The 15,364-nt window shown below is 35.3% G+C and overlaps 1 pseudogene; it reads right to left on the bottom strand.

The window, feature by feature from the left end:
* Positions 1 to 2,720: 2,720 nt before the first annotated feature.
* Positions 2,721 to 2,839, bottom strand: LOC112476225 (annotated as a pseudogene).
* Between the last annotated feature and the right edge of the window lie 12,525 nt (positions 2,840 to 15,364).

Here is a 15,364-nt window from a genome sequence, read left to right as displayed (position 1 = left end):
TTTGCCAACCATTTCGCCCAAATTGCTTTTGTCAAGACCACCATTAGTCTCTTGATAAATTCTCTTACCTTACCTATCAGCAGCTTTTTACCTAGTTCTTCAGTCTCTCCTTCTTGATGTATTTTCTTCATGAAACTTTGAGAACTTTGCCCTCCTCTGGCTTTCCTTCTGCCTCATTCCACCTTAGTCTCCTATGCTGATTCCTTCTCCCTGAGCTCCTAACATTAGAGTACCCCAGCGATCGGCTTCTAAGACTTACCTTTCCCATCTACACTAAATCCCTGGGTGATCCCATCTAAGTCAAAGACTTAAAATACCATCTATCTGCTGATGGCTTCCAAACACATAGTTCTAATCTACACCGCTCCTGAAGTTCATGTATCAAGATTCCTACATATTATCTCATTTGATGTCTGATAGACATGAAAAACATAAGATTTCCAAAGGTAAACTCCTACACTCTCTTACAACTCAGATACTCAGTAATGGCATTTTTACCCTTCCATTTCCTCATGCCCAAAGTTTTATAGCCATTTGACTTTTCTTGTTCAGCACTGCGTCCCATCTGTCAAGAATTCCTGTAAGTTACCCCTTCAGGCAAAAACCAGAATCACCACTTCCTCTGTCTCCATCATCTTTTATATGGATTAGTGTAAGAGCCTCTTGACTAGTCTCTCTCCTTCCACTACTACTCCTACAGTCTGTTCTCAACACAGCATTCAGGCTGACACCATTAAGATACATGTAAGTCAGATCATTCCACTCTTCTTCTCAAAACTCTCCAATAGCTCCAAATCTCTCTGAGAAAACCAAAGCCCATACAGTGGACTCATTCCCTCCTATCTCTGACTTCTCTTACTCTCCCCTTCACTCACTCAGCACAAGCGGTTCCTCCAGAGGGCTTTTTACACTGGCTGCTTTCTTTGCTAAGAATGCTCTTCCTCCAGCTATCTGCATGGCTAAATTCTTTCCCACCTTCCAAGCTCAGCTTAAACGTCACCTTCTCAGTGATGCTTACCCTAATACTCCGTTTAAACCCGTGACCATACCCCTATCCCTAAAGTCTCCAACTTCTCACATTCTGCTCTTCCTTTATCCCGTGGCATTGCTTATCTTCTAACATACCAGATAACTATACTTTATGCCTACCTCTGATAGACTTTAAGTTCCTTTAAGGCCAGGATCTTTGTCTATTTTGTTTCACAATATATCTCAGTACTTGGTACATCATAGGTGACTAATAAATATTTGTTGAATAACTAGATAAGGTTTTAGAAACCTGCATATTTATCTGTACCAATATCAGAACCAATACCAAAACCAACTTAAATATATTATAGAGCAGTCTGATAGCCAATATTAACTATTTCAGGTGATGAAATTATGTTCTGAAGGTAACTCGTATCTTATTTAAGGCCATTTCCAAACTAAATTATCAAAAAAGGTTAACGACCCTTTTCCCTCCACTAGGCTTCTCTCTTTATCTTATTTTTCTTATCTATATCCTATCTTAAAAAAAATCTGCTACATAATCTAATTCCTGCTAATGTATTAATCCATAATGGCTTAAAGCAGGTATTTCATCAGAAAAATGCCTATAAAAAAAATTTTATTTTCAAAACTCATAGTTTTCTTAAACTAATGTTTTCTATCTTATGCTTTCATTGTTCTATATTTGTGAACATTCGATAGATTTAAAAATCAATTTTCTGATGTGAAATTATTTTCATTTGAATAAGTCGTTCCTCTTTCACTCTTAATTCCCTTCATTTGATATAGGGAGCCAGAGGGCTGTATTGCTAAGCTCTTAAGCATCTTAGTGGCTCAGTTTCTTCCTCTGAAAAATGGGAATGATAGAAGTGTCCACTCCTCATAGGATTGTTTTGAGAATTCAGTGCATTAACACATACAGAACAGTTTGGATAATAGGCCCATAATAGCACCATATAAGGCTTAGTTTTTATTATTGATTCTCTTTCTAATTTAAACATTTTAAGTTATATATTTCTTTCCAAATATAATTCTATGGCTTTTTAATTTAGGGTACAATTTAAAGATGAAGAGAATAATATGAAGTAACCTAATTTTTAAATAGTAGCTTTGCTCAATGATCTAAGAAGTAATTTTTATACTTAATATTACATAAATTAATATATTATACCTAATGTTTACCTGCTTCTTTGCTTATCTCATTCTAAATTTTCTGAGGCAAGGATTGCTATTACTAAAATTACAGTGTTCCCAAAGTACATTACAATACAGTTCATCTTGTGGATGCTCTGTAAACATTTAATGATAATATTTCAGCATTCTTAAAAACAGTATTTTATGTTTTGTTCTGGTATCTTTTGGTAAAATAAATTGCATTTTTGACCATCATGTATTTTTAGTAGTAGAGGCTGCATATACAAAGGGTTTTAGCCAGGTTAAATCTATTTAAAATCAAGGACTCAGCCTTACCTCTGAACATTTTATTCCTTAAAGACAACATAGATTTGTAGCTCTGCTGTTTCATAGTTTAGTGGGTTTGTTTGATTACTGCATTGATTTAATTTTTATTTTATTTACTTATTTTTATTTTTATTCTATTTTTATTGTTTTTTAGATGAGGTAACCCTTGGTTGACCTCACAGTTTGCAAGGACCTTGTCAGCTTACAATCCCTTATGTATGTATGTATGTATGTATGTATGTATGTATGTATGTATGTATGTATTTTTATGCCTAGAGCACCTAGTCTTTCTAGGTGGTCTTCCATCCAAATATCAACCAAGCCCAACCCTGCTTAGTTTCCGTGATCAGATGGGACCGGGCTTGTTCAGGGTGGCATGGCTGTAGACCGATTTAATTTTTTAAAGATGCAAATATGTATATGGCCTGCTTGCTGAAATGTTTTCTTTTAAGTGGAATAAAATTCAAGGCACTGCTTTCTTTTCCTTTTTTTGTCCTGGTTTATTTTTAGCTGTATTAGAAAGGCAAATCAAAGAAGAAGCTGTGGTACATATATAATGGAATATTACTCAGCCATAAGAAGAGATGAAATACTGCCTTTTGCGATGTGTATGGACCTCGAGATAATCATGCTAAGCAAAATAAGCCAGACAGAAAAAGTTGAAAACCACATGATATCACTTATACGTGGGATATAAACCTAAAAATAACAAACGAACAGAACAAACAGAGACTCATGGACATGGACTATAGACTAGTGGTTACCAGAGGGTAGGGGGGAGGAGGGAGGTAGATGGGATAAAATGGGTCAAATATGTGGTGACAGAAAGAAATCTATCTATAGGAGAGGAACACACAATGCAATATATACATGCCTTACTGTTAAATTGTACACCTGAAACTTACTGGATTTTGTTAACCACTGTCACCCCCAAAATAAATTAATTAAAAAAAAAAAAGAAACATCTTTTACTAGGCTGTCTTCACAGCCCTATGATACTCTCAAAGCAAGCTTGACCCTAGATCTGATCTCTGACTTGATATAATAGGTGACTTCGGAGTAAAGACTAGAGGGTGCCAAAAGAAGAACTGCCATGTAGAAAATCATCTACGAGCTATCTGGAATCTTTAGATGCGGTGTCCCTAAGCCTTTAGGAGAGGGTTTGCACCTATTGGAAAGTCCTCCATGAGGAGGGGTAAGTCACTTGGAGTCCTGTTCACGTGTGCCTACAGACTTTGGGATTGTCAAATAAGAGACACTAGAATTAAGAGTCTCAAAGAAGTGTGTTTTGTGTTTGTTGGGCAAGGTAGAGGGAAGCAGCATTGGTTGCCTCAACCTCTGGAAGTTCAGGTGTGAGGATGAATTGGGGCAGGATTCAAGTTTCTACTAACCAAGTTCAAGGGAAGCTTATCTAGAAAAAGGAGACTATAAGTAAAGATACAATATGAAGTTACCCTTCCAGGAGTCTCTGAACCATCAATAGCAATAACCCCTTCCAGGGGTCTGCCTCTGAACCATCAATAGCAATAACAAGTAATGGGAGTAAGGTGGATAACAGTGATTATAAAAGTGACAAGTCTGATAGTAGTGACACAGGCAGCAAAATGGCCAGTTCTCCCTCCAACATACATATTAAAGCAACAAATTCCAATTAAAGCTCTGAGATATAAAGCATAATGATAAGTGCTTCACAGACATTTCTCATTAACCATCATAACCCTAAGCATATAGATATCGTAATCTCCATTTCATGAGTTGAGTAAAGTGGGGCTTAGAGGTTGTATACCTTGCCTAAAGACATACAACTAGTAAGAAGGTTAGCTCAGGACAGAACCTAGAACTATTTTCTTTAACCTACACTACCTCTCTATGAAAACTTTTATTAACCAGATTATTGACTAAAACACTTACTTAATTCAAAGAAACCATAGTTGGAAATAGCACAGTTTTGAAATTTTATTTGGACAATGTTTTCTACTTTATTACTAGAAGAAATTTAGCCTTTGTTCAACATTATAAGGTTATCAATCATGGGAATTATTATTGAAAAGTCAGCCTTTCATTTATTAACTGGAATGCCTCAAAGTTTGAGAATGATTGAACTATATTATTGACCAATTCTTCAGATTAAGTCTCTCAGCTGACTATAAATTCAAAATATGCTTACTCTATGGAAATAAAAACAAACAGCCAATACAATTTTACTGCTTTTTTGATTTCTCTTTTGCTTTTCTATTATTTAGAGAAGCACAATTGATTTTTATTTCCTCTTTCAAATTACCTTAGTCAAGAAACGATGAGCCATAGCATTCTTTTAAGGCTTTATGATTTGTTCAAATGACTGGAAAATCATTTTGGTGACTTAAAAATGTAGGGGTGCTTTTTAATCATATTCAACTGAAATGTAAAATATATTTGTAAGAGAAAATGCTAGTAATTGAAAGATTGTTATTCAAATAACATAATAGGGTAATTTCTGCATTTAATAAAAGACAATTCTCCTAACTTAAAAGCTACCAGAAAGGCTGCAAAAGGAACACAGTGACATAATCTCAAATATTTATGTTTATAATTGGAAAGAATGATCAAGATGTTCTGAAAACATACCTAGACAGGCACACAGAAATAAGTATTATAGACATACAGAAATTTTTCAAGGAGCAATAATAATATCTCGCCTCTACAATTCTTTTACCTATCCTTTGAACACCACAGCAAGTACATGAGGTAGATTGGCAAGGATCAGCATCCACATCTTATAAAGGTAGACAAAGAGTTTCTTTAGTCGCTGCATTACTAAATGACAGAATTGGAACAAGAACCCTATGTTGGTTAACTATTGCTATATAACAATATACGTCAAAATTTAGTGGTATAGAACCACTGTAGTATCTCCATCTCTCTACTTTTGTGAATCAGGCACTCCAGAGGGTTTGACTTTTTGGTTTGTTTCTGATACAAGAAGCATCGGTGTGGGTAGATGGTAAGGATTCAACTTCCACCCACATGTCTGACACCACAGTGCCTCTTGGCATCTTTCCATCTCCACATCACGTTTTATCCTCTGTCACCTCTCCACAACATGTGGACTTTTCACATGCTTGGTAGTATCAGAGGGGCCACACTTCTTATGTGGGCACTGCCTTGCAAGAGGCAGAAATGGAATCTGCCAAGCCAGTTAAGGGCTATGTCTGGAACTGGCATAGCGAGACTTCTGCTGGTTTTGTTGCTGTTATTTGGTTTTGTTTGTTCTGTTTTTTTGTCAAGGTAGCCACAGGACCTTCCCAGTTTCGAGAAGGGGAAATAGACTCCTTCTCTTAATGGGGGAGTAGCAAGATCACACTGCAGAAGAGCACAAGGCATGGGAGATATTGTTGGGGCCATTGTTGGAAAATATAATCTTCCACAAACCCACATCTCTTTTAATCTATATCCAGTAATACCTTCACCACACATAACTGCTCCACAGGAACAACAACAACAAAATAATCAATAAATGCATATGATTTTTAAACTTGCGTATTAATGGCTAAGATATATCCAATTAAATTTCTAATTCAACCACTGATTGTAAAGTATCTTGTACTGCTTTTCCTAATGAAGCTTAATTATGCTTAGAGAAATGGCCCAAATCCACTTTTTATACAGCCTCTACTATAAACCCTGTGTTGCTGTGATCCTGACACCCATTTGTCTAATGAGGTCCAGCTTCCTACTTACCAGATCCCCAACTCTGCCTGCTGTTTCTTCACCATTTCTTATTCCTCCTCCTATAACGTCCATGAGTTTTGTTTTTTTTTTCCTGTCAGACAGACTCTACTGTCCTGTCTACTCTTCTCGCTAACTTTCAATGCTTGTCCAAGATACTATAATCTACCTTCCTGCCAAAGAGACAGGAACCTACTCATTCATTAGAATGTAGCACAGCCTAAAAACATGTAGACCCCCATCCTCTCTCATATCCCCCTCCCCTAAGCAAACAATACAGAGAGACAAAAAGCCTCACATGGCAGAGACAAAGAACTTAGCTGTGGTAAGAAAACAAAATGAAAATTACCTCCTAAAGACTCAGAAGTTGTAAATGAGATGTTAGTATGGAAAAGAAACAATAGGAAGCAGGATAAGAGGTAGAGAGGTTCTTGAGGAACAGGGTGACAAGATGGGATCTATGCTTCAAGATGAGAATCTCAACAGCATTAAACAGGATGATTTGGAGCAGAGAGATTATTTGGGGACCCTTCCTTTCTACAGGCAAAAGACATTGAGAACTGGAACACAGAAGACATGGAATGTAATCATTTTTAAAAAATACTAAAGGAGGAAAATAAAAAAAAGATTAGATTTGGAGGAGGAAGAAATACCAGTCATGTTAGAATGTTAACAAGGCCCTTCCTTTGTTAGCTGTGAAGCTCCCTGTAGTTTAGTTTATGTTGAATCAGATGACCTTAGGTATCTTTGTCCCCAGCAAACGTAATGCCTCATGCTTTTGACTTTAGTCAGTGATTCTGCAAGATCATTTTGTTTTCTGCATAAAACAAAAATCATGTTCGGCTTTCTTTATGGCATAATTTAAAATAATGTCCAAAGTCCACATGCATGAATGAAAACAAGTAAAAACAACTGGCCAACATAGAGTATGCTGGGTGATGTTCTTCTTAATAATTGTCCTCAGTAATGCACTGCTATTGTTTTGGCAATTAACTTAGGTTCTTCTTCCATTTGTGCATAATTTGTTTTTCATCATTCTCAAAGGGCCGAGGTTGTGTCTTTTGTGTCTGTGTCTTTTGTTCTTTTGTTGTTGTTGTTCTTTTGTTTTCTAAAACATCTCACTATAGTTCTGCTCATTCGTTTCATGTTATTATTTTTAGGAAGGAAATAGTAAATAATTTTGAATTAAATGACAAATGCAAAATGTGGATAAAAATGTTTCCATTTTAAGATTTATAAAAGAAAGGTAACCCTTACGCATCAAAAGCTACAAAATCTTTAAAAATGCTTTCAGAAGAGAGAAGAGGCAGACATCACACAGACAAAAAGTGGCTTATAGAGAGTGTGAAGCTGGCAGGAACCTAGATGAGTAGATTTCAAAAAAATACAAAATAAATTTAAGACTTATACATTTATATGTCAATGATATAGGTCATGGAGTGTAAACTCCATGAGGAGGGATTTTTGTTTGATTTGTTCACATAGTAGATCCTCAATAAACTGCTGAAAGAATAAATATGGCAATCAAAATAGATAAACAACAGATTGAAGTAATCTTAGAATTCATTAATAGAATAGGAAAATGACGGTTTGATTATTCTCTAGGGAGATATCCATTTCATAGCTATAATACTGCATGTTACATTTTAAGGAAGAATACTAAAAGTATTCTGAAGGACCAAGGTGTAAAGAGACTTGAAATCCTGTTATGAGAATTAAAGGAATTGGGGAAACTCGGACAGAAATGAGAAAATTTAGGTAGAAAATTTTTAGTGGTGCTGAAGAGGTGGGATAAAACATTCAGTTATTGGAACAAGATAATCTGTAGAGAACCTTCCATTCTTGTGATTCAGTGGTTCCCATCTTAATATTTAAAACATCTATTATCAGTTTTCTGTGGAGCTTTTATAAAATAAAGTATCACAACCACATTATTTTTTATCTGGCAGGGTATCACTAATAATGATCTGATTGTAACAACTGTTAATTGTATAAATTGTGATAACATCATATTCCTTACTTTCTAGATATACATTTTAAAAGATTTATAGATGAAGAAAAACAAAAGTTCAAAACTAAGTGTTCTAAGAAAAAGCATCAATTTATAATTACCTATGTAATGAATGGAATCATCTCTCAGAAATCAAAATTTAAAAAAATTTTTTCACCTACCTTTAACCTCTCTTCACGGTTCCTCACCTTATCTACACCATGGGCATCTCCTCTCCAATTTATTATATAAAACTTGCAGGAAGAATGATTAAGCACTGTTTCTCAAAGTTTAGTCTCCTGTTGTTTGTCTCAGAGGTGTTCCAAAACTAAGGGCTGTTTTCTGGTTTGTAAGGGTCTATTTCAAAGGCTTTAGTTTTTCATATAGATAAGAGCTAATTCTGAGTACCCCACATAGGGAGTTATTAAGGGTTAATAAAAACCGATGCTCATAAAGCCACTTTCAAGCTCCAAGAAGGAGAGAGGGCCAGTACTATTAATGCACAAGGTATATAAGAATGTTTTTTAGCACTAGGACATAGACGAGACACACTTTACTGCACTTTAATAAAACTAAAAAACATGCTTAAAAGTTACAAAAATATAGAGGAAAAGCTCAAAGTACAACAAAAGTAGTTTTGTTATTAAGAATCAGCCTTTTAAACATGTATAAAAATAGCTTTAATTTATGCGATACTGAAATTTAACATCAAATATTAATGGCTAAGAGGAATCTGTTTAGTTTCTAGGCGAAATAAACAGAATAACGGCAATTAAAGGGCCACAAAAGTTAATAATTACTTGAGGGTTTGAAGAGCTTTTATGCTTAAGAAAATATATGATCTATTCATCCACTTTTAAATTTATTAATAGAAACCAGAATATTATTACATTATTATTAAATTATTATATGTAATTGTAGAAGCATACTTCAGCTACACATTTTTGATTAATGGAGAAAAAGTAGGAAGATGTTTGGAAGGAAAAGTAGGGAGTGGGGAGAATGTAGTATAGAAGGGATATTAAAGAGGAAAGTTAGTGATAGTATAACAGAACTTGAGGCAGTATAAGAACTAAAAAAATATAAAAATGTAGACAGAGGAATCTGAAAGAAGACAGCCAAAAATTCTGAGAGAGATGTTTTATATGACCTATAGCTTATGACAAATGGGTTATTGATATATTATCACCTTATTTGGACTATCAACAGCTGTACAAGTTGTCGCTGATTTCTGAATGTTTATTCAGCTCTAGAGTAGTTTAGAAAAAATGTTGATTGCTAAGAGAATTCATAACAGCTAGATGAAGCATGGGGCTGGAATCACAAGGAGCTATCTTAGTTCCACTGCTTCTTTGCTATGTGATCTTGAGTAAGCCTCTTAACTTTTCTGAGCCTTGGCTTCCTTTTTCATAAAATGGTGATACGTCCTAAATTCCATGCCTCAGATTCCCTAACGGTAAATCTCTTTAAAGAGATAATATGTATAATATACTCAGTAGTGTCTAGTACTTAGTAAGCATCTAGCAAGTACAGTGGTTGTTGTGTTTTAAGTTAGGAATCATGAGAATGGGAGGAATTTGGAAAGGATACAATGTGAGTCTATTTTGTCATACATTTTTCATCTTTTGTTTCTCAAGTCATGAAGTTTTCAAGAAATCATATAATTTGACGTAGAAGAACATGCTATTTGAAGTGGCAGAACATGACTCTTTGAAGTAGAACACAATATGGTGGAGAGAACTCAGAGCAGAAGCTAGCAGACTCATGATGTGGTTGGTCTCAGGTTGACCACTAATTAGTGATTAGACAAACCACAAGTCATTTTGGACTTGCTTTCTCTTTTGTAAAATAGGGATAAAAAGATAACATCCTAAGAACAGAAATGAAACAATACAGATTATAAATAAAAGTATAATAATTAATAAAATAGTCTTTGGATTTATCTTCGTATAAAGTTAGAAATTATTTTGAAAAGTGATTACTCACCAGGATTCCCCACATCCATCTTAACTATAGTTTAAATCTGTATTTTCATATCTTGTAAATATAGACATATATATGATGTAATGTATTAAATAGTATAAAGGCAGTATTTGGCAATGTGGGATAAGTTAAAACTTGAGGTACTCCCTATTTCTGGATCCTGTGAAATGCTTTTCTTCCCACTTTTCCTGTGTTCCCTCTGCCTTTTCTCTTGCTTCTGTAGTTGAACCACCCAAAAAGTCATGCCAAGAATCAAAGCTCTTGTCTCTAAAAAATTTAAAGGAGTAGAGTAACCCAAGGCAAGTTGGGTTATATTGATTACAACCTCTATTACTCCCCACAGACAAAGAATCTGAATTTAAAAAAAAAAATCGAGAACAAATTTGACTGTGCACAAAACAGGCTGTGGTATTTAGAGGGTATTCCATGGACATTGGTGAAGTGAAGTAAAAGCAATAGACAATGCAGTACAGAAAAGCTTTTAATCAGTTGCTAACTAATGATAGATTCATTGACTAAAGCTACTGGTTCAACGGAATTATATAACTATTGTCCATTCCATTACCCAAAACCTAAATTTATTTGAGAATAAACAAGAATGCAAGGTGTGCTAGGTGCTGTGGATAAAAGAAAGACAAATGCCATGATTTCTGCCTTTGAGGAGTTCACAACACAGTCCAACAAATATTAGGAAAAAGATGATGTTTTGTGGAGGGAGTTTTATTATCCCATTACTCCACAAAAATCTTTCAAATGTTTGACTACCTTTAAAGTAATCTTCTTGCAGGTAAGCAATCACATTCATTTTGAATGATGGTACAATGTGAGGTTTAAGTGTATAGATTATCTGAGTTTAAACTCTAGCTCTGCTATTTACTATCTGCAATCTTGGAAAGCAATTTAACATCATTTTGCCTCAGTTTCCTCATCTAAAAAAGTGTGAGGAATACTAATAACTTTCTACATAAGTTTATTATAATAGTTAAATAGATTAATGTATATGAAGTCTTTAGATCGATACTTGGCATAGAATAGTATTTCATATTTCTTTTTTAAAGGAGTTGAGGAAAGAGAACTCGCCAGTGAAGGAAAACCTCCTAACTCCAAAAACCTGTACAAGTCCTATAAAAGGAACTCAAGAACGCACATGCATAAACACAGCAGGAGGTTACAAAAAGTCACAGTAATATCCTAAACTTAGAAAACATTATGATTAATCCTTACTACTAAATGTAAAGATTATACTTTTTTGTTAATATATTTTTTATTAATATATTATGCAAAAAGGGCAAGATCAATCTTCGCTAAATATTCAGGATGTATTTGGGATGGGTGATTTAAAATATAAGCTATTTGCATAACTAAAATTCATTCCACGGGGGATTCAAAAGAGTGGTCATCCTACAAAACTACTAAATTATTCAACAAGAGGCCCCTTTGGCTGACAAACAGGAGACATAAACCAAAAATGTGTCTATACCAAAAGCAATTTCTAAAAATGAGATCCAAATAGGAAGTCACCAGGGCATATGTTCCAAATTGCAAGACTAGATTTATAATTGATCGTTTCTTCCATGGGCAACTTCATTTATAGGTGTACTAGAGTGAAGAACTGGATGATTTACTAAAAAAGTATTGGTAATGATTCTCCTAATAACCGCTGGCTCATGTTATTTCATAGGCTATCCCAGTAGAAACCAATCCTCCCATCATAAACAAAAATAGCAACCTAACTACAGTTGATACCGGTTGGAATGCCAAGACCCATCTACTTCTCAAGATTTGATACCAGACTGACTTTTGAGACTAAAAGCTACCAATGCTACTTCTAGCTATTATGATTACCATTTTTAAATAGCTCGTGTTCTAACATTTCCTATTTTTCTCAGCTATAAGAAAAATAAAATCTAAAGAAAAATTGCAATAATTTCTATAGGAACCATACTGGCTTTCCATTCAATGTAAATTTTTTAGAAACATGAAATTTGCTGATGAAAAGCTTTCAATGTCATTTTACCAACCATTATAATTTACCAGATGGATGATGAAAATTGCAAAGAATTTGGTAGAACACCACAGAGGACAAAACAGACTGAGTTTTATCTTGTTCAGTTCAATTCATCAAATATATTTTTGGCAGCCTAAGTACCAGGTAATGCGCTAAGTGATAGCGATAAAAAGGTTAAAGGCAGTAGCAATACAGTATGATATATAAATAGAATGTGTATAAGCATAAAACTCATATTAAAAAAGGAAAATCTATTCTAAGGTTGTCAGCGAAGAGCAGGTTTTGAAGGAGAATGAGTGTGTCATAAGGACAAGATGAGGAAGCAGGGCATATACAAAGGAAGAGGAAACAGCATGTACATAGGCAGAAATGGAGATTGAAAACAGCATGATACTGTTTGATGCAATTTCTGGTATATGTTATAATGTGTTCGCTGGGTTTTATTCTGAACTAAATTGCGTTTAGAGGAGAGATGTGACATGAAAAAAAGTGATTTTTTTTTCTTTCCCTTTGGTTACATAATAACCTACAAAACAGAAATATTTTAGTTAACTTCTTGTTCTAAGACTTTTAATAAGCTGTGACGAGGCACAATCAAGAACAGAATTGTCTAATAGAAATATAATGCAAACCACATATGTAAGTTTAAATTTCCTATTAGTCTCATTTTAAAAACTAAAAAAAACAAAGGAAATATTAATTTTAATAATATAATTTCATTAACCTAAAAATGCAAAATATTGTAATTGCAACTCATAATCAATATAAAAATTATCGAGACATTTTACATTTGTATACTAAATTTTTGAAATCCTGTGTATATTTTATACTTACAGCGCATCCCAATTCAGATGCTAATTTTTTTATCAGAAATACTCAATCTTATATAAATTTCAAAAAATTTAGTTGAAAAAAGTAGATTCACATAACTCAAGTTTTCCAAACATACTTAGAAGTTATCTCGTCACTGAATTGAATGTTTTTAAATTAAAATTAGTTAAAATTAAATACAATTAAAATTTAGTTATTTGGTTGCACTAGCCACATTTCAAGGGCTCATCTGACTAGTGGCAACCACAGTTGGACAGGTAAATTCTGGAATAAATAAGTGTACAGGTACCTTTCGGTCAAATCTCTAGCCTGAAATTAATGTTAACAAAAACCGAATCAGTAAATGGATTATCAGGTTGGTAATTGGGTACTAATAGTAGGCATTTTGGATTACCATTAATCTCTCCCTTGTTGATCCGCATCCACTCAAACAAGATATAGCTGAGAAAAAATAGTGAGGATATCTAGAAAAGGTCTTGGAATCAGCAAGGAGATGGAGGTTAATTGCGGAAAGCTTAAAGAGTTCATGACATGAAAGCAGAAGGTTCTTAAAACATACTGATTCTAGGCCTTATCCCTATTAAAGAAGTAAATAAATAGATTGAAATGATGAACAGACTCTGCAAGGGGACAAAGGGAAAGTGTCTGTCTGGTCATAATGGGGATACATAATTCTCTTACTATCTCACTGCACTCACCCCAAAACACCTACCACATGCAAAAAACAAAACTGGAAAATATATGTTCTCATGGTTATCCAAAACAATAAATTTTATTTTTGTTCTATTTAGACAAAAGTATAGACATGCTTCATTCACAAAATCTTATGTAAAAGTCTGAAAGATTAAACTGATCATTACATTTCAAAGAGCATCTTTCACAAGTATTTCCTACTTCATGGAAAAGAGTTCTTCCAGGAATATCCAGCAAGGATTCACCATTCATCCAGAATATTCCATTATTCAAATCTGTTTTGAGTGCCTATTATATTCTAGGCACTGTGCTAGGCAAAGAAATTACAACAGTAACAAGAAAAATCCATGCACATGGAACATGTAAGAACTGTCAGAAGGAAGGTACTGAGTGTGATGGGAGCACGCTGGAAGGGGTGCCAGATTTAGCAAATAAAAATACACGATGCCAAATATTGCACGGGACCTACTTATACTAAAAATTATTTATTATTTATATGAATTTACTTTAATTCAAATTTAGCTGAGCATCCTCTTATCCAGAAAACCTATATTAGAGGGACAACTTAGAAGTGAACATAAAGTGAATGGAAAGAAAGGAAGACTTCCTGCAGAAAATAACTTCTAAAGGCAATCCTGGGCATAGCAGAAAGGAGACCAACAGAAATCTTTGGAAACAATGCAGTGCAAACCAAGTTCCAAAGCCACTGTCAAGTACAGGAACTGAAAGAGGCGAAGGAATTGGGGAAAGGAAGAAAGAAGAAGGAAAAGGGGGAATGTTGATAAAAGATGAAGCCTGAGGGAAAAGCAGAAGACTCTTGTAAAGACTCAGCAGTTTATCATTAGTGTGATTCTATTAAAGAATTTTAAGCAGCCCGTCTTGGCTACAGCATGAAAAATGGACTACAGTCAGGCTAGCAAGATACTAAGAGCCCAGTTAGGAGGCTACTGATACAATTCAGGATCTCAACAGAGGCCCGAACAAAGTCAATGGGAAGACAGACCCATTAGTAACACAAGAACTAGCGATGACAGCAAAAGAGGTAACTGAAAAGGGGGACAGAAAAGTGGATCGAGGTGAAGGAAAACCAAAAGCACATGTTACGGAAAACAATGAAGAAACAGTGAACAAGTCCAATGCTTTTTGAGGAGTCAAGTAAGATAAGGACTGAGAAGTGACGCCTAGATTTAGCCATAAGGAAATCACCAGTGACCTTTGGCAGGGGCAGTCTCAGAGAAATAGCTGAGGCCAAACTAGGTTGCACTTGATGGAACAGAAGAGACGCTGGGCAAGGAATCAGCTGGGGAAATGTAAGGGTCCTACTTCCTCTTCGCCCTTTTAAAAGGTGAAGGTCAGGGACAAGTGCAGAGTTTGGAGATGGAGCGCCAGTGTCCCAATCAGGCGGAACAGCGCAGTAGGCTGATCGCTAGAGGCCAATTCTTTTCTAAAGCCCATTTGACTGACAGAGCTGGGTGCCAAAGACAGCGCAGAGCGGGAGGCCGCAAATCATAAGGAGGCGGTATTCAAGGGCACTAACCCGGAACCGGTTTGGGACTCGAATCCCATTGTGAGGCCAGACCTGGGGCGGGCCGTCAGCCAGAATAGCAATACCCTCAGGACCAATGGGCAAGCCGCAAAGAACGAGTGGCAGCCGCGCTAGCCAATAGGTGGCAGAAGGGGTGGGCGGGCAAAGTAGGTGG

This window comes from Pteropus alecto, unplaced genomic scaffold (assembly GCF_000325575.1).
Source record: "Pteropus alecto unplaced genomic scaffold, ASM32557v1 scaffold12, whole genome shotgun sequence".
Taxonomy (NCBI): domain Eukaryota; kingdom Metazoa; phylum Chordata; class Mammalia; order Chiroptera; family Pteropodidae; genus Pteropus; species Pteropus alecto.
Note: the sequence above shows the minus strand (reverse complement) of the source record. Positions and strands in the feature narration are given on the sequence as shown.